The sequence below is a fragment of the Pelophylax lessonae genome (assembly GCF_965119305.1).
Source record: "Pelophylax lessonae genome assembly, chromosome: 1".
Classification (NCBI taxonomy): Eukaryota; Metazoa; Chordata; class Amphibia; order Anura; family Ranidae; genus Pelophylax; species Pelophylax lessonae.
Window position 1 is genome coordinate 862,049,266 of NC_138768.1, and position 23,188 is coordinate 862,072,453.

General features: G+C 45.9%; 1 pseudogene across 1 annotated transcript; it reads right to left on the reverse strand.

The window, feature by feature from the left end:
• Positions 1–4,212: 4,212 nt before the first annotated feature.
• Positions 4,213–19,729, reverse strand: LOC309550119 (proteinase-activated receptor 1-like; annotated as a pseudogene). Its single transcript has 3 exons — positions 19,720–19,729; positions 17,887–17,913; positions 4,213–5,233 (listed from the first exon to the last, which is right to left on the reverse strand). The product of its transcript is annotated as a proteinase-activated receptor 1-like (transcript).
• Between the last annotated feature and the right edge of the window lie 3,459 nt (positions 19,730–23,188).

The following is a 23,188-nucleotide window of genomic DNA, read 5'->3' on the forward strand; positions in this document are numbered from 1 at the left end:
TTATTTTAAAAAATTAGAAGTGTTCTTATTAATAAAAGTAGCATCTTACTTTTAATGTTTTATTATGTACAATACTGTGCAGACGTTTTAGCCAGCTGAGAAAAAAAAGTCAAATAAAAATGCTTTAAATATTTATATTTTACTGGTTTCTTTTTATCAATTTTACACTTGCAAAGTGAATGAACAAATGAAAAATCTTCATCCAATGATTACAATGACTCTTAATCACCTTTGGCTTAACAAAAACAGCATTACTTTTAAATGGTACTCTAACAACACACACAGTCTTTGATTTCAATATGATTATAGTTTGAATTAGAATGGAATTCAATGTAAAACTCCAGTGGAATTTTGATACGAATTTCGGAAATTTGGACAAATTTTGTTTCGTTATTCGGTATAAATTGTTTCTACTGTAATTTGGGGATTCGGATGTATCCGGATCTCCGAATAACGATAAATTTGCCCGAATATTTATTCGGAATGAAACAAACCACACATGTCTACTCTTGAGGCCCCGTTCACATAGGAGCGACGCTACTTCCAGGGGCGACCTCCGAGGCCGCGGTGCGAGCAGCGCGCCGCGACCTCGGAGCGGCCGCCACGGACTTCATAACATTGAAGTCTATGGCAGTTGCCTCCTGGTCGCCCCAAAGAAGCTCCGGACCCTTTTTCTAAGTTGGAGCGACTTGTGTCGCTCCTATTAGAACGGGTCCGCAGCTTCTCTATGGAAGGGTCGCCTCACAGGTCACCTTAGTGTGAACGGGGACTAACTGATACATCTGCAGAAGAGCTTGTTCTATTGAAAAACAACCGACTTTCTGGCTGAATCACCAGGTGAAAATGAAGAAAGCCTAAAAAAAGAAAACAAATGCAGCCATCACATCTAAGTTGATAATTGGTAAGCTGCAATATAACAAAAAATTGGGTTTAATACCACTTTTGCAGCAGCCTGTTGATCTCATCTCTCCTTTTATTAGCATGTTCCCTGTTAGCATATGAGCACTACAGCGCAGCTCATTGGATGCTTGTGCCAATTCTCTTTCTCCCAGTCTCTTCTATACCGGGACTGCAAGAGGCTGACATTGAAAAAATTTGGAAAATTTCAGGTTTCCTGGTGCTTTAGATAATTTGTTTGGGCCAGATGAATTATTTGCATGCCAGAAGGGACTGGCTGCAGCTTAGATTGTAAGCTCTTATGAGCAGGGATCTCTTAACCCTCTTGTATTTTATTGTATCGTAACTGTACTGCATTCCTTTATATTGTACAGCAATGAACCAACTGTGGGAGCAATATAAATGCTGTATAACAGTGGTCTTCAAACTGCGGCCCAGGGGCTGGGTGAAGCCCTTTGCCCACCATTATCCCATTATTGGAGCTCTTTTCTTCTTACTGATACAAGACACTATTTCTTCCAATTACACCAATGATGGAGCACTATTCCTCCCACTGATACCAATGATGAGTCAATATTCCTCCAACTGACACCAACAACGGGTCACTATTCCTCCCATTGACACAACGATCGGGCACTATTCCATGCACTGATACCATACCAATGATGGGTCACTATTCCTCCAACTGACACCAACAGTGGGGCACTAATCCTCCCATTGACACCAACAAAGGGGGCACTATTCCTCCCATTGACACAATGATGGGGCACTATTCCACGCACTGATACTATACTGATGATGGGTCACTATTCCTCCAACATACACCAACAACAGGGCACTATTCCTCCCACTGACACCAACAATGGGGCATAATTATTTCTACTGACATCAACAACAGGGCACTATTTCTCCCATTGACACCAATGATGGGGCACTGTTTCATGCATTGATACCAATAATGGGTCACTATTTCTCCAACTGACACCAACAACGGGGTACCATTTCTCCCATTGACACCAATGATGAGGTACTATTCCATGCACTGATGTCAATGATGGGTCACTATTCCACCCACTTATACCAATGATGGGTCACTATTCCTCCAACTGACACCACACCAACAACGGGGCACTATTCCTCCCACTGACCAAATGATAGGGCATTATTCCTCCAACTGACACTGATGATGGGGCACTTCTTTTTTCCCACTGATACCAATGATGGGGCACCATTCCTTCTTCTGACACCAATGATGGGCACTATTCCTTCTCCTGACTCCAATGATGGACAGTATTCTTCCCACTGACACCAACTATGGGTCACTATTCCACACACTGATATCAATGATGGGTCACTATTCCACACACTGATAGCAATGATGGGTCACTATTCCACACACTGATATCAATGATGGGTCACTATTCCACACACTGATATCAATGATGGGTCACTATTTCTCCAACTGACACCAACAACAATGCACTATTTCTACCATTGACACCAACGATGGGTCACTATTCCTCCCACTGACACCAACAATGGGGCATAATGCTTTCTACTGATATCAACAATGGGGCACTATTTCCCACATTGACACCAACGATGGGTCACTATTCATCCCACTGATACCAATGATGGAACATTATTCCTCCCACTGACACTGATGATGGGGCACTTTTCTTTCCACTGATACCAATGATGGGCACTATTCCTTCTCCTGACACTAATGATGGGCACTATTCCTTCTCCTGACACCAATTAAGGGCACTATTCCTCCCACGGACACCGAAGATGAATTGTATACTCACTCACTGATGCCAGGACAATCTCTACTCCTAATAGCTACAATCCGGCCCCTGGCCCTTTGTTAAGAATGTTTGGAGACCCTTGCTGTTTAGTAATATTGATAATAATAAAACTTTACATACTGTAGTAGCTTGTACTAAGTACAGTAAGTGGTTCTGGCAGTACCAACGACTACCCTCCTACTGCTGGATATTCCACCACCGTGTCATAAAACAAGATAGGTACCCTTACCAGCAGCCGTGGACCCTCAACTTAATGATGGGTCAATCAAACATATGAGACAGGGATCAGCTCAAGGGATCTTCACCACCCATAGGCATTTTATACCGGACCAGATGTAAAGGATCGTATGTACAAGGTAATCCCCAGTTCCTCCACAAACAGATCATGCAAGGACAAAAAGGGAATCCAATGGTGCAGTACGTTCCAAAAATAGAGTTTATTGAATAAAAGGCAGGTACTCACATATCGTAGAATGAAAAACAGCATGTGTACAGAGATGGCCGCGGCGATAGTGTGCTTGCGTCATGCGTTTCTGATGCGTTTCGTCATCATAGACGTTGTCAAAGGCATGCCTAACAGGCGCAAGCACGCTGTTTATATAGTGTCATAACCGTCACTCAAGGTAGTTATGACCAATGGCTGCTCTACCTGAAATAAACCAATGCCGGAAGCTTGCGCTCCACAGCTATGGAAACCCGGAAGTGATACGAAGCAAACCAGCCATATAACGGAAACATATAAAAGGTTGGCAGCAAAGATAGACATTAATAAAAACACTTAACATCGCTCAAGTCTGATAACTCAAATGGATCAATGTAAGTTAATATAGATCACAATTTCTTGACTATAAGGATCGCTCAAATCTGATAAGTCAGATGGATCAATGTACATTAATGTAGATCACAAATTCATGAGTGTAAGTACTAATACTGACTGAGGGAACATGAAAGAAAGCAGGGGGGGGGGGGTCTAGCCAGCACAAAACTAATTAGCACTAAACAGGAGGGAAAGACAGTGAGAGAAACCAAAATCACATAGTAAACAAATTGTAGTGTCCCAAAAAAACCCACTAAATGTCAGCATGCTGCAAAACGATAATCAAATAATAAACAAAAATAACCTACTGCACTTTAAGGCCCCGTTCACACTGGGGCGGCGCTACTTGACGGGGCGACCTCATAGGTCGCAGCGCGCTGCTTGCACCGCGACCTCGGATCGGCCGGCACGGACTTCACAACATTGAAGTCTATGCAGGTCGCTCCAGGTCGCCCCAAAGAAGCTCCGGACCCTTTTTCTAAGTCGGAGCGACTTGTGTCGCTCCTATTAGAATGGGTCCGCAGCTTCTCTATGGAAGGCGACCTGTCAGGCGACCAGGTCGCCTGACAGGTCGCCCCAGTGTGAATGGGGACTAATAAAACACATTGGTGATATGTTTTCCAATGGGTGCATTTTTACGACATCCATTCCTCAAGCTAGTCCTGCAAGAAACAACTTCAGGTCCCCGCTCTACAGAGTTTGGCTGGATGTCTCCCTTCCCGTGGTTCTTGAAGAGGTAAATGACTCTGTGTAGTCAGCTAAAGTTTTGCCACAACAAACCAACTTGTACTCTAGTTTCTTAGACTTCGAAAAGCCATAATAATAGACAACAGGATCCAGACAACAGCTGATGGTAGAGACACTGGCAGAAAGGATGTAGGCAAAATATACGGAGTTGCTAAATGACTTATCGAAATTCAGATAATGAATTAAAAAGATGACGTTGGCCGGGCCAAAACAGAAGATATATTCAAAAAGTACAACGGCACAAAGGAAGATGGATCGGGACTTTTTGTTTGGGTTTCCAGACTTGGGTGAGCTCAGACGTCTGATGGTCACTACGTAACAAAAAGTCGTAACGATAAAAGGAAACAAAGGAAAACGGAAATATAAGCGGTGAAATAGGAAAAGTAAAAACTCTGAACGTCTTCCATATTCAACATATCATAGCAGGTGGTGATATTCAGCTGGTGAATGTGAACAGTTAGCTTGTTTACAAGAAGCGGCACAGTGCCGGAAATGGAAACCACCCAGATGAGAAGGCACACCAGCCAGGCTCTGCTCACGGTGCGCCATGTAAGGGACTGAAACGGGTAGACTACACCGAGGAACCGGTCCACGCTGATACCGGTCATGAGCAGGATGGAGCAGTACATGTTGCAGTAAAATGCGGCAGTGACAAGGCGGCACATTCCTTCTCCCATCACCCAATTGTTTCCTAAGAATCGGTAAACGATGATGAACGGCAGCAAGATGATGAAGAGGACATCAGCAACTGCCAAGTTGAACATGAACACCACTGATGGTTTCTTCAGGTGAATTCTGAACAGGAATATCATGATTGCTATTACATTCAAAGGCAGCGATAGGAGGAATACGACTGTGTAGACCGAAGGTATAAATTTGGTCAACCAATAACTGGGAACATAGGATAAATCCTGATCTGAAATCACCTTGGAGGTATGGTTCCATTTATCATCAGTTTTCTTATCTGAAAAAGAAAGACTTCCAGAAATGTTACATGGCACATTGATCTATACAACTCCATAGTTGCCAACATTTGAAAGAAATTTCCAGGGACACTTTGCAGCACAGCTATCAATTACTTACTTGAAAATGTACCACACCCACTTCCCTGAAGCTCCACCCACTCTGCATAATTAATTTCTGCCTACTTATCATCACTTAAGCATTTGCCGAGACAGTTTCGGCAGAGTAAATTACCTGGGACAGGCTCCTGTTTGCCGGGACTGTCCCGGCAGAGTAAATTACCCTGGACAGGCTCCTGTTTGCCGGGACTGTCCCGGCAAATGCTTCTGCAAAGCATCTGCCATACAGGTAAGTATAACTTTTTTACAGGATAGTGCTATTCCCTTTAATTTACCCTCCAATAGGGTCACTTTAGGAGAGGTCTGTGCTGTCAAACTTTTGGCAGGGAGTCTCCAGATAGATCCCTTTGACTATCAAGTGTATTTTGAGATAAAAAATATAAAAAGTAAATCTCTGCTATATCAAAAATTTATAAAATAATAGTGAAGCGCTTACAACTCAAAACTCTAAAGTGACAATAATTATACAAAAAAATATACAGTATATACAGTATCTCACAAAAGTGAGTGCAAGGTGTCTAACATCCAACAGTGATGTTGTCATGGAGGAGTGGAAGAGGACTCCAGTGGCAATCTGTGAAGCTCTGGGGAACTCCATGCCCAAGAGGGTTAAGGCAGTGCTGGAAAATAATGGTGGCCACACAAAATATTGACACTTTGGGCCCAATTTGGACATTTTCACTTAGGGGTGTACTCACTTTTGTTGCCAGCGGTTTAGACATTAATGGCTGTGTGTTGCGTTATTTAGAGGGGACAGCAAATTTACACTGTTATACAAGCCGTACACTCACTACTTTACATTGTAGCAAAGTGTAATTTCTTCAGTGTTGTCACATGAAAAGATAGAATAAAATATTTACAAAAATGTGAGGGGTGCACTTACTTTTGTGAGATACTGTATATAAAGTGTTTTAAAATGCAAATAATTAAATGTGCAAAAATGATCAACTAATCACAGTCGAATGGATGTGCAAATAACCATATAAATAACGTGCAAAGAAATTGTGCAAAAGCAATAAATGTGCAAAAATAGCAATAAATTAAAATCAATCCATTTGTGAAAGGTAAAAATCAAATAAGTAAATTAATCAACCTGCAGCAAAAAAGTTCTCTGATTAAAAGTCCATATCCAAGAAAAGCCAGTGTTCTGAAAATGAAAACTTTGCACCCTCGGTGCGACCGTCACCAATGAAGAGTCAGGAGCGCTTACTGGAACAAATGGACTCTCCTACCAACGGTAAAGAGTCATACAGGCAAGAAAACTGTAGACCAATCTCCTGGTAGCGTTCACCATCTCACCAGACCTCAATTAGGTCTATAAGCATGGATGCCCCGAAAAAACAAATAACTCCTCATAGCCTAAAACTGTCATTGATATACTGGCCTCCCCAGTTGAAGTCTCTTTAGACGAAACGCGTCGGTTCCTGTGAGTCTACTCCACTTTTGTGATCACAACATCTATTTTCATATTGCTTGTTAACCTTTGGGGGGATGTAAGTGTTCTACTTTTAAATAAAGCTATATTAATGATGGAGCAATTTAAAACACTTTATATAGATAGGCATTAATGGGTCACATGGCCCTCTGGTAGTCACACTCTAGGTCGGCAACCACTTTTATATCTCTCTATTCTATTACAACATTGTTGTGTTGCAGCGTCTGCAGCTAAATGTAGATGACATTGGCGCAGTCATTTTTTTATATCAAGATGTGAACGGAGCCTGAAAGGCAGAAAAAAAATAAAAGAAAAATCAATTTACATTTGCCTGAAAAAAAAAAAAAGGCCGCTTTAACCACTTCTGGACCGGAAGGATTTGCCCCCTTAATGACCAGGCCATTTTTTGCGATTCAACACTGTGTTGCTTTAATGGACAATTGCGCGGTCGTGCGACGCTGTACCCAAATAAAATTTATGACATTTTTTTCCCACAAATAAAGCTTTCTTTTGGTGGTATTTGATCACCTCTGTGATTTTTATTTATTGCGCTATAAACAAAAAAAGAGCGACAATTCTTAAAAAAAAAAAAACAATAATTTTCACATTCTGCTATATAACATTCCCAAAAAAAATAAATTAAAAATCAACATTTTTTAACATTTTAGGCCAATTTGTATTCTGCTACATATTTTTGGTAAAAAAAAAAAATGCAATAAGCGTATTTTGATTGGTTTGCGCAAAAGTTATTGCATCTACAAACTGCGGGAAAGATTTCTGTCATTTTAATTGTTTTTTTTTTTTTTACTAGTAATGGCGGCGATCTGCGATTTTTTGCGGGACTGCAACTTTGCGGCGGACAGACTGGATTCCTGACTGACATTTTTTTACAATTTTGGGGGACCAGTGACATTACTACAGTAACCAGTGCTAAAAATATGCACTGTTACTGTACACATGACACTGGCAGGGAAGGGGTTAATACAGTGGGTGATTAAGGGGGGTTAAATGTGTACCTAGGGGCATGTTTCTAACTGTGGGGAGGCTAGGCTTGTGAAATGATCACAGAGACCTGTGTTCCTATATAGAAGGATCACAGGCACTCTGTGATCATTCCAGGGAGAAGAACGGTCAAATGTGTTTACAACAACCAACCGTCCTTCTCTCTCAGCGGGGAGCGATCGCGCGTGTCAAGCGGCAATCGATGCTGTCTGACCTGTGCATCGGCTTCCCTGCTGACGAGCGTGCTTGCCCCCTAGCTGCCTGCGCGCGACTGACGTATACCTACGGCGGTTTGCGCAGGAGCGGCTGCCTGCCGCAGTATAACTGCGGCGGGTGGTCGCAAAGTGGTTAAGGCTGTTAGGCGGAAGTGACGTCTGGCGTTGCTCCGGTCTTCCAAGGGCATAGAGTCAAATGGGGGCCATTTTGCCTTCAATGGACTTCCAGCCCATCACTGCACCAGAGCAGATTGTTTCCGCCACTATGAACGGCTCCAGTAAGCGGAAGAAATTACCAGGAAGTGGGGGGAGGGGGAGAAGGGGAACACCTTTCCCACTGCCCATAAAGTGATCCTGTGGCAAATCTGCTGCTGTGACCACTTTTAACGGATTCCGGATCACCTGTATAAAAAAATACTGGGGTTATGGCAGCTAGCTGCTGCCAAAACCCCAAGATGTAGGCCTCATGCACACGGGACGTTTTTAGAGCGGCTGTTTTTGGTGTCAGGCGTTTTTTCTATAGCCAATAAACTCCGCAGCATGTTCTCCTATGTCCCCCCTAGCATGTTCTCCTATGTCTCCCCAGCATGTTCTCCTATGTCTCCCCAGCATGTTCTCCTATGTCTCCCCAGCATGTTCTCCTATGTCTCCCCAGCATGTTCTCCTATGTCTCCCCAGCATGTTCTCCTATGTCTCCCCGGCATGTTCTCCTATGTCTCCCCAGCATGTTCTCCTATGTCTCCCCGGCATGTTCTCCTATGTCTCCCCGGCATGTTCTCCTATGTCCCCCCAGCATGTTCTCCTATGTCCCCCCGGTATGTTCTCCTATGTCTCCCCAGCGTGTTCTCCTATGTCTCCCCAGCATGTTCTCCTATGTCTTGCCGGCATGTTCTCCTATGTCTCCCCGGCATGTTCTCCTATGTCTCCCCGGCATGTTCTCCTATGTCTCCCCGGTATGTTCTCCTATGTCTCCCCAGCATGTTCTCCTATGTCTCCCCGGCATGTTCTCCTATGTCTCCCCGGCATGTTCTCCTATGTCTCCCCGGCATGTTCTCCTATGTCTCCCCGGCATGTTCTCCTATGTCTCCCCAGTATGTCCTCCTATGTCTCCCCAGCATGTTCTCCTATGTCTCCCCAGCATGTTCTCCTATGTCTCCCCAGCATGTTCTCCTATGTCTCCCCAGCATGTTCTCCTATGTCTCCCCAGCATGTTCTCCTATGTCTCCCCGGCATGTTCTCCTATGTCTCCCCGGTATGTTCTCCTATGTCTCCCCGGCATATTCTCCTATGTCTCCCCAGCATGTTCTCCTATGTCTCCCCCAGCATGTTCTCCTATGTCTCCCCAGCATGTTCTCCTATGTCTCCCCAGCATGTTCTCCTATGTCTCCCCAGCATGTTCTCCTATGTCCCCCCGGTATGTTCTCCTATGTCTCCCCAGCGTGTTCTCCTATGTCTCCCCAGCATGTTCTCCTATGTCTTCCCGGCATGTTCTCCTATGTCTCCCCGGCATGTTCTCCTATGTCTCCCCGGCATGTTCTCCTATGTCTCCCCGGCATGTTCTCCTATGTCTCCCCGGCATGTTCTCCTATGTCTCCCCGGCATGTTCTCCTATGTCTCCCCAGTATGTTCTCCTATGTCTCCCCAGCATGTTCTCCTATGTCTCCCCAGCATGTTCTCCTATGTCTCCCCAGCATGTTCTCCTATGTCCCCCCGGTATGTTCTCCTATGTCTCCCCAGCGTGTTCTCCTATGTCTCCCCAGCATGTTCTCCTATGTCTTGCCGGCATGTTCTCCTATGTCTCCCCGGCATGTTCTCCTATGTCTCCCCGGCATGTTCTCCTATGTCTCCCCGGCATGTTCTCCTATGTCTCCCCGGCATGTTCTCCTATGTCTCCCCGGTATGTTCTCCTATGTCTCCCCAGCATGTTCTCCTATGTCTCCCCGGCATGTTCTCCTATGTCTCCCCGGCATGTTCTCCTATGTCTCCCCGGCATGTTCTCCTATGTCTCCCCGGCATGTTCTCCTATGTCTCCCCAGTATGTCCTCCTATGTCTCCCCAGCATGTTCTCCTATGTCTCCCCAGCATGTTCTCCTATGTCTCCCCAGCATGTTCTCCTATGTCTCCCCAGCATGTTCTCCTATGTCTCCCCAGCATGTTCTCCTATGTCTCCCCGGCATGTTCTCCTATGTCTCCCCGGCATGTTCTCCTATGTCTCCCCGGCATATTCTCCTATGTCTCCCCAGCATGTTCTCCTATGTCTCCCCCAGCATGTTCTCCTATGTCTCCCCAGCATGTTCTCCTATGTCTCCCCAGCATGTTCTCCTATGTCTCCCCAGCATGTTCTCCTATGTCCCCCCGGTATGTTCTCCTATGTCTCCCCAGCGTGTTCTCCTATGTCTCCCCAGCATGTTCTCCTATGTCTTCCCGGCATGTTCTCCTATGTCTCCCCGGCATGTTCTCCTATGTCTCCCCGGCATGTTCTCCTATGTCTCCCCGGCATGTTCTCCTATGTCTCCCCGGCATGTTCTCCTATGTCTCCCCGGCATGTTCTCCTATGTCTCCCCAGTATGTTCTCCTATGTCTCCCCAGCATGTTCTCCTATGTCTCCCCAGCATGTTCTCCTATGTCTCCCCAGCATGTTCTCCTATGTCCCCCCGGTATGTTCTCCTATGTCTCCCCAGCGTGTTCTCCTATGTCTCCCCAGCATGTTCTCCTATGTCTTGCCGGCATGTTCTCCTATGTCTCCCCGGCATGTTCTCCTATGTCTCCCCGGCATGTTCTCCTATGTCTCCCCGGCATGTTCTCCTATGTCTCCCCGGCATGTTCTCCTATGTCTCCCCGGTATGTTCTCCTATGTCTCCCCAGCATGTTCTCCTATGTCTCCCCGGCATGTTCTCCTATGTCTCCCCGGCATGTTCTCCTATGTCTCCCCGGCATGTTCTCCTATGTCTCCCCAGTATGTTCTCCTATGTCTCCCCAGCATGTTCTCCTATGTCTCCCCAGCATGTTCTCCTATGTCTCCCCAGCATGTTCTCCTATGTCTCCCCAGCATGTTGTCCTATGTCTCCCCGGCATGTTCTCCTATGTCTCCCCAGCATATTCTCCTATGTCTCCCCAGCGTGTTCTCCTATGTCTCCCCAGCATGTTCTCCTATGTCTCCCCAGCATGTTCTCCTATGTCTCCCCAGCATGTTCTCCTATGTCTCCCCAGCATGTTCTCCTATGTCCCCCCTAGCATGTTCTCCTATGTCTCCCCAGCATGTTCTCCTATGTCTCCCAGGCATGTTCTCCTATGTCTCCCCGGCATGTTCTCCTATGTCTCCCCGGCATGTTCTCCTATGTCTCCCCAGTATGTTCTCCTATGTCTCCCCAGCATGTTCTCCTATGTCTCCCCAGCATGTTCCCCTATGTCTCCCCAGCATGTTCTCCTATGTCCCCCCGGTATGTTCTCCTATGTCTCCCCAGCGTGTTCTCCTATGTCTCCCCAGCATGTTCTCCTATGTCTTCCTGGCATGTTCTCCTATGTCTCCCCAGCATGTTCTCCTATGTCCCCCCGGTATGTTCTCCTATGTCTCCCCAGCATGTTCTCCTATGTCTCCCCCAGCATGTTCTCCTATGTCTCCCCAGCATGTTCTCCTATGTCTCCCCAGCATGTTCTCCTATGTCTCCCCAGCATGTTCTCCTATGTCCCCCCGGTATGTTCTCCTATGTCTCCCCAGCATGTTCTCCTATGTCTCCCCAGCATGTTGTCCTATGTCTCCCCGGCATGTTCTCCTATGTCTCCCCAGCATGTTCTCCTATGTCCCCCCGGTATGTTCTCCTATGTCTCCCCAGCATGTTCTCCTATGTCTCCCCCAGCATGTTCTCCTATGTCTCCCCAGCATGTTCTCCTATGTCTCCCCAGCATGTTCTCCTATGTCCCCCCGGTATGTTATCCTATGTCTCCCCAGCATGTTCTCCTATGTCTCCCCAGCATGTTGTCCTATGTCTCCCCGGCATGTTCTCCTATGTCTCCCCAGCATGTTCTCCTATGTCCCCCCGGTATGTTCTCCTATGTCTCCCCAGCATGTTCTCCTATGTCTCCCCCAGCATGTTCTCCTATGTCTCCCCAGCATGTTCTCCTATGTCTTCCCGGCATGTTCTCCTATGTCTCCCCAGCATGTTCTCCTATGTCCCCCCGGTATGTTCTCCTATGTCTCCCCAGCATGTTCTCCTATGTCTCCCCCAGCATGTTCTCCTATGTCTCCCCAGCATGTTCTCCTATGTCTCCCCAGCATGTTCTCCTATGTCTCCCCAGCATGTTCTCCTATGTCTCCCCAGCATGTTCTCCTATGTCTCCCCGGTATGTTCTCCTATGTCTCCCCAGCGTGTTCTCCTATGTCTCCCCAGCATGTTCTCCTATGTCTTCCCGGCATGTTCTCCTATGTCTCCCCGGCATGTTCTCCTATGTCTCCCCAGCATGTTCTCCTATGTCTCCCCGGCATGTTCTCCTATGTCTCCCCGGCATGTTCTCCTATGTCTCCCCGGCATGTTCTCCTATGTCTCCCCAGTATGTTCTCCTATGTCTCCCCAGCATGTTCTCCTATGTCTCCCCAGCATGTTCTCCTATGTCTCCCCAGTATGTTCTCCTATGTCTCCCCAGCGTGTTCTCCTATGTCTCCCCAGCATGTTCTCCTATGTCTTGCCGGCATGTTCTCCTATGTCTCCCCGGCATGTTCTCCTATGTCTCCCCGGCATGTTCTCTTATGTCTCCCCGGCATGTTCTCCTATGTCTCCCCGGCATGTTCTCCTATGTCTCCCCGGTATGTTCTCCTATGTCTCCCCGGCATGTTCTCCTATGTCTCCCCGGCATGTTCTCCTATGTCTCCCCGGCATGTTCTCCTATGTCTCCCCGGCATGTTCTCCTATGTCTCCCCGGCATGTTCTCCTATGTCTCCCCAGTATGTTCTCCTATGTCTCCCCAGCATGTTCTCCTATGTCTCCCCAGCATGTTCTCCTATGTCTCCCCAGCATGTTCTCCTATGTCTCCCCAGCATGTTCTCCTATGTCTCCCCAGCATGTTCTCCTATGTCTCCCCAGCATGTTGTCCTATGTCTCCCCGGCATGTTCTCCTATGTCTCCCCAGCATATTCTCCTATGTCTCCCCAGCATGTTCTCCTATGTCCCCCCGGTATGTTCTCCTATGTCTCCCCAGCATGTTCTCCTATGTCCCCCCGGTATGTTCTCCTATGTCTCCCCAGCGTGTTCTCCTATGTCTCCCCAGCAAATTGGGCTAAAAGGATGAAAAATTTTGATATTTACTTTTTTATTGGGAATGTTATATAGCAGAATGTGAAAAATATTGGTTTTTTTTTTTCAGAATTGTCGCTCTTTGTTTGTTTATAGCGCAAAAAATAAAAATCGCACAGGTGATCAAATACCACCAAAATAAATCTCTATTTGTGGCGAAAAAAAAGACATACATTTTATTTGGGTACAGCGTCGCATGACTGTGCATATGTCCATTAAATTAACTCAGTGCCGAATCTCAAAAAATGGCCTGGTCATTCAGGGGGCAAATCCTTCCGGTCCAGAACTGGTTAACAAAGGGTATGCAGAGATGCACTGTGGGAAAGCAGAGCAGGTGGTTTTTAGCTAAAAACACCAAAAAGCGCTAAAAAAATGCTGAAAAACGTCAATGCAAAAAAGCTGAAAAACTCACTACAAAGCTACTGTTTTTTTTTTATAACGTCCCTTTAGCATGAGGCCTTAATGTCAAAATTCTGACCTAAATACACGGTGGGCGGTCCGGAAGTGGATAAAGTCTGCCATTTAGGTGAAGACCACAGTCTCTAAGTGTGTGACATCCATGGGCTAGTACTGAAATGTTCCGTGTTACCGGTCACCAGCACCACACCATGTGAGTCCCACTTCCTTTAGACTCAACACTCACCAAAAAGCAATATAGACAAGCAGATGTTCGAAGTGTCATTTAGAAATTCCTCCGAGGGTAGATCAACCACACTTCCAGGATATGTACATTGGGCGCTGTAAATAAACATCTGATCAACACAAGCAATAATCACATCAAAGTATAGCCAGACAACCACTGGATGTTTGTAACGGCATCCCACCCACGTTGTCACCAACTTGGTAATGGTGCTCATCACTCCAGGCAGCGTGCTGACATTACTTCCGGTCGGCGTATGGTCCTGCCCTGAAGTGATAGTAATCCTATGTTTGGCTCCTTTTTAAATCATAATGATAACAGAAATCACCCAAATGGCCCTGATCAAAAATGTCCATCCCCTGGAATGTTTGGCCTTGGTACAGACACACAAGGTCATCCAGCGCCCAGGGCAAAGATGTCAAACTGCGCCCCCCCTTCCCCTAGGGTTAGGGTCAAGGGACCCCATCCCTGCAATAAATCATTGCACCTTGGGCAGCCGCTCCCTTCTGCCCACCCCTTGTCCCGGCCCTGGGTGATACACATACACAGGTTAAAATGGCAATAACCCAGTTGCCGACTGCCCTATAGCACTTTTACTGCTACAAGGCAGCCACACTGGGCAGGATCACGGATATATATATATATATATATATATATATATTCATGATCCTGCACTTCAGGGTACAGGGTGCGAGTGTGGCTCCCGCTGTGATTCTACACAGCGATGTAAACATGGCAGATTCTGTCAGTAAGGAAGGCATTGATCCTGTGTTCCTTCAAAGCAGGAAAGGACATACATTTTATCTGGGTACAGCAATGCACAACTGTGCAATTGTCAGTTAAAGTAATGCAGTGCTGTATCGCAAAAAAAATGGCCTGGTCAGGAAGGGGGTACATTTTCCGGAGGTCAAGTGCTTAAAGGTTAATTTCCTACATCTGGAGCTTTTTAAATTGCAATTATTGTCTGTGTAGAAATCATCATTGAATTTGTTAAATCTCAGGTGGATGCACTAAGCAGGCTGGATACTGAGCCATGGGGAGCAGAAAAGAACTGTCAAAAGACCTGCTGAACAAGGTGATTATAAAGCTTTATAAAGATGGAAAAGGATATAAAAAGATATCTAAAGCCTTAAATATATGCCACTCAGTACTTTTCAACCACTTATTAAGAAGTGGAACATTCGGGGATCTCTTAATACCAAGCCAGGGTCAGGTAAACCAAGAAAGATTGCAGCCACAACTGCCAGAAGAATTGTTCGGAATACAAAGAAAACCCACAGGTAACCTCTAGGGAAATACAGGCTGCTCTGAACAAAGACAGTGTGGTTGTTTCAAAGAGTAAAATACAAAGATACTTGAACAAAAATTCAGGTTGCCAAAAAGAGGCCTTTATTGCATCAATGCCACAAAAAAGCCCGGTTACAATATGCCTGACAACACCTTGACATGCCTCACAGCTTCTGGCACACTGTAATCTGGAGTGACGAGACCAAAATGGAGCTTTATGGTCACAAACATAAGTGCTATGTTTGAAGAGGGGTCAACAGCGACAAGAATACCATCCCCACTTTGAAGCATGGTGGTGACTCACTGATGTATTGGGGGAGTGTAAGCTCTAAAGGCACAGGGAATCTTGCAAAAATTGATGGCAAGATGAATGCAGCATGTTATCAGAAAATACTGGCAGGCAATTTGCATTCTTCTACAGGAAAGCTGCGCATGGGATGCTCTGGGACTTTCCAGCACAACAATGACCCTAAGCACAAGGCTAAGTAGACCCTCCAGTGGTTACAGCAGAAAAAGTTGAAGGTTCTGGAGTGGCCATCACAGTCTCCTGACCTTAATATCATTGAGCCACTCTGGGGAGGTCTGAAACGTGCAGTTCATGCAAGACGACCCAAGTTTTTCCAAGACCTGGAGGCATTTTGCCAAGATGTACGGGCAGCTCTGCCACCTGCAAAAATATGGGGCCTCTTAGACAACTATTGCAAAAGACTGGCCATTGTCATTGAATCTAAATGGTGCAATACACAATGTTAAGAACTAAGGGGACTTTTGAACTGGGGGCATTTCATTTGTTTACTGGTTGCAATCTTTTGTTTTATGTTTGTGCCATTCTGTTATCATCTAATCTATTCAAAACCGAACTAATCATTTTTCCTACACCACGTACCCCTTCCCCCGATCTTTCTGTCAAGATCGATGACACAACTATCAGCCCATCCCTGCATGCCAAGGTCCTAGGTGTTGTCCTGGACTCTGAACTCTCCTTCAAGCCCCACATTCAATCACTGTCCAAATCTTGCCGCCTCAACCTCCGCAACATCTCCAAAATATGCCCCATTCTAACCAAAGACACAACAAAGCTCCTAATTCACTCCCTGGTCATATCTTGCCTTGCATACTGCAATTCCCTTCTCATTGGCTTACCTCTACACAGGTTATCCCCCCTTCAATCCGTCATGAATACTGCTGCCAGACTCATCCACCTTACCAAGCACTCAGTGTCCGCTACTCCTCTCTGTCAATACCTCCACTCGCTCACCCAACAAATTAAATTCAAAATACTAACAACATCTTACAAAGCAATCCACAATTTAGCCCCTAGCTACATCACTAGCCTAGTCTCGAAATACCAATCTAATCGTTCCCTTTGTTCCTCTCAAAACCTCCTGCTCTCTAACTCCCTCCTCCCATGCTCGCCTCCAGGACTTTTCCAGAGCCTCTCCAATCCTATGGAACTCCTTAACCCAATCTGTTTGATTATATCCTACTCTATTAGCTTTTAGAGGATCCCTGAAAACCCTCCTCTTCAGAGAAGCCTATCCTACCTACACCTAACAACTGTACTTCCATTTTCTCCATCAGCCCATCCCCCACGGTTATTGCCTTTTCTTTCACTTGATCCTCCCTTCTAGATTGTTAGCTCTAACGAGCAGGGCCCTCTAATTCCTCCCGTATTGAATTGTATTTTAACTGTATTGTCTTCCCTCATATTGTAAAGTGCTGCGCAAACTGTTGGCGCTATATAAATTAGAGATCGACCGATTATCGGCAACACCGATATATCGGGGGCCGATCTGCACTTTCCCCGATATATCGGAATCGGCTTTTGATTTACCAATATTGCCGATATTGCAGGGAAAGTGCTTGTACCGTGGTGATGCCTGCAGCTAGAGGCATCACCCCGGTACCGGTGTCCATAGCCGACGGTCGGCTGTCTTGTAATGACAACCGATGCGGCTGAGAAGCCGCTCGGCTGTCATTCCAAGGAGTGGGAGGGGATGCCCCTCCACCGCCTTCCGCGGCTCGCCCGCGAATTCTACCTTCATCGCCGCCGTCTGACCCGGGTCTCCATTTCTTTGAATTCAGCGCCGCCGCTTGCCCAGAAGTGATGTCATGACATGACATCACTTCCGGGTACTGGCGGCGCAGAATTAAAAAAACTTACAGCATTCAAAACAGCCAAACTTGGCGTTTTGAATGCTTCTAAGTGCAGAGGAGGGGTTTGGGGTCTTTTAGACCCCCAGATCCCTCCACCACAGTACCTGTAGACATTAAAAAAAAAAAAATACCAAAATATCAGCATCGGTATCAAGGGTAAAAAAACGATATTGGTCGATCACTAATATAAATCCTGTATAATAATAATATACAGTTACACAATACAAATCCCATAAGAAATGCAAGAAATGTCTTTTGCCTGCTGTATATTACCAATTCTCCAAGGGGATGCAAACTTTTGAGCACAACTATATGCCTAGTGTAAATGCTGCTTGCTGTAATTGGCTGGGCAGGGATGAAGCAATCTGGCTCTGCTCAGGGTTATAGTACACCAATCTACAACATTGTACAAGGAGATAAAAGACAATTTATCAAACAGCTCTGGACCAACAATTCACTTTGCTAGGAATTTAGATTTAATAATCTTAGTAAGATAGATGCATGTACTTACCGACATACTCAAATATAAAACGTCGACCTGAAAGAATAGAGAAAGAATTAAGGAGAACTGAAATAACATCCGAAGCATTCAAAAGACAGGAAATTAGAGAAAATCTCTCCAACGGATCTTCAAATAGTAGAAAAACCTGACAGGGGGTTCAAACCCTTCCCCGCTCCATCCCATGGAAAAAAAAAAAAAAACCCTTTGGCTGTATATATGCATTAACTAATCTATATCTACCTCTTCCTTGCCAGGCCCTTTTTTGATTTTCAGTGCTGTGACAGTTTGACTGACAATCACTCCATCATGCAATGAATTAAATATTGTATTTGTTTGGTGGTATTTTATGTAAGAGCCCTGGGGTCATCATTAAAAAAAAAAAAAAAATTCTAAGATTTCTGAGCTTGAAAACATTTTTTTTTTTTTTTACAGACTTCTGAGTTTGAAAGTCAGAATTCTGATTTTAAAAAGTCTGAATTCTGACTTTCAAAGTCAGAATTCTGAGATTAAAAGTCAGAATTCTGAGTTTAAAAGTCAGAATTCTGAGAATAAAAGTCAGAATTCTGACTTTAAAAGTCAGAATTCTGAGATTAAAAGTCAGAATTCTGAGAATAAAAGTCATAATTCTGACTTTAAAAGTCAGAATTCTGAGTTTAAAAGTCAGAATTCAGACTTTGAAAGTCAGAATTCTGTGTTTATTAATACAGTAGTCTTTATTAGGATGATTTCAGAACCAATAAGGAATAATGTAGTAACATCCACAGACCATCTTTCTGCAGACATAGATATCTTCTGCTCTATAAGATTTGTAAATCTATCCTAGTTACAGCACACAGTATATATAGGGAAGCAACACAGTGCTGGGTTTTGTGGTTCCTCTACTGTATTAAAAGCTCCTCATTTTGCTGTCACCCTCCTGCTCTGCCATCTGCTCCATCATAAAGAGCCATGCTGAAAACGTATGTGTCATCAATGTGTGTCAATCATAGCAGTTCCTTGTCTGGACTAATACAGCTTTGTTACAGACACTTAGATCTATGAAAGTGCCAGCTATAACAACTATGAGGCAATAGCATAGTGGTTAGGGTAACAGGCTTATCACGGTGAAGTTTGTGGGTTTTAGCTGAGATGACTCTACCTTTTTAGATTATATATATATAAACTTTAAATATATTGATATTATCTTTATCATATTTTAAAATATAAGACATGTGTATGACACAGCGGTGAATTTGGGGGGAGATCACATATTGGTGGGGGTGTCATTGGTGAATTGTGTGGTTTGGGGGGGGGGGGGTAATGACACAGCAGTGAATTTGGGGGGAGATCACATATTGGTGGGGGTGTCATTGGTGAATTGTGTGGTTTGGGGGGGGGGTAATGACACAGCAGTGAATTTGGGGGGAGATCACATATTGGTGGGGGTGTCAGTGGTGAATTGTGTGGTGTGGGGGGGGGGGGTAATGACACAGCTGTGAATTTGGGGGGAGATCACATATTGGTGGGGGTGTCAGTGGTGAATTGTGTGGTGTGGGGGGGGGGTAATGACACAGCGGTGAATTTGGGGGGAGATCACATATTGGTGGGGTGTCAGTGGTGGTGTAGGGGGGGGGGGGTATGACAGCGGTGATGACACCTCCGCTAGGTCAAACCCCCCCCCCCCCACACCACCACTGACACCCCCACCAATATGTGATCTCCCCAAAATTCACCAATGCTGAACCGTGGTGAATTTGGGGGGGATCACATATTGGTGGGGGTGTCAGGGGATCTGGCATTTAGTTGGGCTTCCCTTGAACAAAACATGTACTGTACCGTTATCTACTTAGAGAAATTACCTACCTGTGGACATCGTGACATCGACGCCGACGTGCCCCCGCTCACTGAGGACACCATGGAAGCAGCGCCGGCAGCAGGGCCCCTCCCCTCCTCCTACTTCCATAACGCTGGATGCCAGGCCCCTCCCCTCCTCCCACTTCCATGACGCCGGCCGCCGGGCCCCTCCCCTCCTCTCACCTCCATAGCAATGGCCACCAGGCCTCTCTCCTCCCACTTCCAGATCACTGGCTGCCGGGCCCCGATAGCCCGATGTTGTCTCTGAGACAACATCGGGTGAATTAATGCTGTAGTGGGCGGCGGATCCCCTTCCCGACCGGGCCCCCCTTCCCGGCCAGGCCCTCGGACCACGTCCGAAGTGCCCGACCGCTCAGTCCACCCCTGTGTATGTGTATCACCTGCAATTAGGAGAATGGTCCGCCTCTTTATCTGCATCACCTGTTGTCAATTTAGATGCTTGTGTATATATAGAGATGTGATGCCGACCTTTCTTTGTAATGATTAAGCAGACTTGCTAGTGTGTGAAACGCGTCTACCTGTTTTTTGCCACACTGGGATGTTCGGTCAATAAACCAGAGTTTTGATTATACTTGGAGTGCAGCCGTTTCTTCTACTTTGATTACTGTATCTACGGAGGAGAGCCGAGGCGGGTGCCTGTATATCATCAGGCTTCTTGGTTCACCTTGTCTTTGTATACAACAAATACGGCGCTCGGCGGGAAGTTCGCCCACCGATGAGCATCCCATAATGCACTCCACTGTTGCAGTGCATTGATTGCTGATGATTGGCCAAAGCATGCACCTTACCTGTATGCTTTGGACAATTACAGCACAATGTCCTGTCAGAGCCATGATTGGCAAAAGGCAGGGTGCCTTTAGCCAATCATGGCTCAGGGGCTAAGTCCACACAAGTCGAACAAGGGGGCCCCCAGATCCCAGGCCCCCCCTATGTGAATGGGTATCGGGTGCATAGTACCCCTACACATTCACCAAAAAAAATAAAAACCACAGAACACAGTTTTTGACAAGTTGAGCTCCCCTGCCCCAAAGCACCTACCCCCCCCCCCCCATGTTGAGGGCATATGACCTGGTATGGTTCAGGAGGGGGGGGGGGCACACATCCCCTCCCCTTTCCTGACCTGCCAGGCTGCATGCTCAGATAAGGGTCTGGTATGGATCTTGGGGTGGCCCCACGCTGTGTTTTTTTTTTTAAATTTTGGCGTTTTTTGTAAAAAAATTTGGAGTGCCATGGACCCAAAGGGCCTGGTATGGACTGGAGGGGGGGGGGGACCCTACGCCATTTTTTTTTTATCTGTATTGCAGGGAGCCGACAATACATTACAGCCGCGAACAAGTTTAAATGACATTTTTTCCTTTAGAAATGTCAGTATTGCTGCAGAAGGCTACAAACATTGCACAAATGCGCTACTTTACAGGCACATTAAGGAGACCCCCCCAGGCACAATATTTAAAGGAATTTTTCATTATAATTGTTTCACTTTAAGCATCATTAAAATCACTGCTCCTGTAAAAACAATTGCTTTAAAAATAATGTTTGCATTGGTACATGTCCCCAGGGCAGTACCCAGGTCACTTTTTTATGGCAATAACTTGCACATAAGCCTTTAAAATTAGGACTCTTGATTTGTCATACTTGTGTCCCATAGACTTTAATAGAGATCGCATGTTCGCTAGAACTTTTTCCCCGTTTGAGATGTTCTGGTGAGAATCGAACAAGGGGGTGTTCCGCCCATCACTAATAGTGATTAATTTAGTGATATAAAGATCTATATAGAGGAATCAGGACCTCCTTACTCCTGCTGGTGATCCCTCCAGTTATATAAAGATTTATATAGAGAAATCAGAACCTGCGCCCTTCTGCTGGTGACCCCTCTAGTGATATAAAGATCTATATAGAGGAATCAGAACCTCCTTCCTCCTGCTGGTGACCCCCTAGTGATATAAAGATCTATATAGGGGAATCAGTTCCTCCTACTGGTGACCCTCTAATGATATAAAGATCTATAAAGAGGAACCGGGACCTCCAGGGGCAGACTGGCAACTTTTGGCCCAGGGGGCAAGTACAAACCAGTGCAGCATGGTGCAGCGACTCGGCCCTCCTCCCACTCTCGCTCACCCCCCTCCCACTCTCCCAATCCTCCTGACCCCCATTCCAAGCTGAAGTCCTGCTCCAGATACTCTCTACTTACCGGCGGAATCCGGGTTTCCATCTTGGCCAGCAGGGGGAGGTTGGGGGGAGCTGAGACAACTTGGTTAGGGCTGGCCGGGGCAGAACAGTCTCCAGTGGGGCATGGAACCGGTCTCTGCTCAGAAACAGTTTACACCATCCATGCTGGGGGGGGGCTGCGCTTTGTCCTTGTCTTCAACCCGCACTCAGTAGGTCAGTGGCAGGGGCTTTTTACTTCTCTTCACCAGGAATCCTTTAGGCATGTCTGTGGCAGAAGCAATGCAGCCTTTTTACAGGACATCAGAGCAGCCTAGGGGGAAATTGCCTCCCTGTCCCCTGACCAAGTCCTCCCCTGGGGACCTTCTTCCACCTGCTGGAGATCCCTCTAGTGATATAAAGATCTATATAGAGGAATCTGGACCTCCTTCTTCCTACTGGTGACCCCTCTAGGATATAAAGATCTATATAGAGGAATCAGGACCTCCTTTCCCCTGCTGGTGACCCTTCTAATGATATAATGATCTTTATAAAGTATTTAGGACTTCTTTTCTCCTTCTGGGGACCCCTCTAGGACTTAAAAATCTATATAAAAGAATAAGGACTTCCTTCCTTCTGCTGGAGATCCCTCTAGTGATATAAAGATCTATATAGAGGAACCAGGACCTCCTTGTTCCTACTGGTGACCCCCCCCCCCCCCCCCAGTGATATAAAGATCTAAATAAAGAAATCAGGACTAGACATGTAAAGAAAATAAATATTTGTTTAGTTCTGGATAAATTTGTTTATTCATTTTCTAACGAATTCCAAATTTTCAGAACAATTCAAATGGGTTGAAAATGTATCAACTGATCTGAGTACATATACTGCGGCGGTCAGCCTCTCACAGGCAGAGTGACGTATCGGTACGTCACTAGCCTGTGAGGCTCTGGGGAGCTCCCGCGCGGTCATGTACCCCCCCCCCCCCCCCGTGAGTGTGACATCGGGTCCGCCGGTCACTCAGCGATCGTCGGGGGAGAGGGAGAAAGGCAGGCAGGCTGTGTAAACAAGATGCCTGTCATTCTCCCCTGTGTATAAACAATGATCATACGGTTCTACTATGTAGGACCATTGATCATTGTTCCTATAGCTCAAGCCACAGCCAATCACAGTTAGATTAGAATCACGCCCCTAGGGACACACACAGCCCCTCCCTCTCAAATAAAGTTAACCCCGTCACTGCCAGTGTAATTTTACAGTAACAGTGCATATGTATAGCACTGATTACTGTAGAAATGTCACTGGTAACCCC